Genomic DNA, 1,412 nt, shown 5'->3' on the forward strand with positions numbered 1-1,412 from the left:
GATGAGTTTAGCATTTCTTTAAACATCTTCCATTTGGCCACCAATTTATTTTATATATTTGCCTATATTTCATCACACGTTTAATTATTTATATACGTATTTTAAAAGAATACGTGTATTTATACACATATTTATTTATTTATTTGCGTATTTATTTATTTATACACACATTTATTTGTGTATTTATTTATTTTTAATTTCTGCAGGTTTGGTCCTCCATAACGAGAAAGCTGCGGAGAATCCGCTCGCCTGGAAGCAACCGCAACTGGTAGATTTAAAGAAAATTACTGCCGTTTGGCAAATAAATAATTTTACGTACTTATTCCTAACTCGTTAACTTTCTTTAAGTTACATTTCAAATGACAAGGGATCAACTTATAATCATGTTTATATGAATTATCCCGTGAATTTATTCTCTCAAATGGCCTGGGTTATGAAAGAGCCTTTATTTTAGAAAAGTAATGTAAAAGTCTTTACAATGCATCCTTGCTGTAAATACATACATATAAAACATAGGCAGATAAAAGGAGAGTGACAATATATTTACTTAATCTTGTTGATTAAACACAATAAACCAACCAATTAATTCCATATTATAACATTTTATTAACCTAAAACAAAGTTTGATTTTACAAAGTATAAAAGAACAAAGTAACAAAGCAAAAAAAAGACTAAAGGTACATAAATGTATGTGTGCTAGAACGACACTTTATCTACAAATTCCAACAATTATGAGAGATGAGATCATGGTAAAATAAGCCATTGGTAAGGAACAGTGAAAATACTGTGGCATTTTCAACACTGGGTTCAAAAACTGGGTTTTTGGTTCATGGTATTTTACCAGATTCGATCTTATCTGTTATGTTAGTGCCTATTATGAAAAACAGAGCTGGTAAAATAAATAGCATGGATAATTACCAGCCTATAGCCTTGGCCAGTACTCTATCCAAGGTTATTGAAAGGATTTTATTGAATAAGATGGAACATTTTGTTCTGACTTCTGATAACCAGTTTGGTTTTAAACCGAAACATAGCACTGATATGTGTATTTTTGCTCTAAAGGAGATTTTAGATTTTTATAACAGCCATAATTCCACAATTTTTATGTGTTTTATTGATGCTTCTAACGCCTTTGATCGTGTAAATCATGAAAAATTATTTTTTAAGTTATACAATAGAGGAGTTCCCACATTTTTAGTGAGAATTTTGTTTTTTTGGTATGCTCATCAATTAATGTATGTAAAATGGGGTAATTGTGTGTCTGCTCCATTCAGTGTATGTAATGGAGTCAGACAGGGAAGCATTTTGTCTCCCTTTATATTTAATGTTTATATGGATGATTTATCAAAGCTGTTAAATGGTTGTAGAACAGGTTGTATGGTTGGTCATACCATTATAAACCATTTGATGTA

Source organism: Sinocyclocheilus anshuiensis, unplaced genomic scaffold (assembly GCF_001515605.1).
Source record: "Sinocyclocheilus anshuiensis isolate Anshui unplaced genomic scaffold, SAMN03320099.WGS_v1.1 scaffold1055, whole genome shotgun sequence".
Taxonomy (NCBI): domain Eukaryota; kingdom Metazoa; phylum Chordata; class Actinopteri; order Cypriniformes; family Cyprinidae; genus Sinocyclocheilus; species Sinocyclocheilus anshuiensis.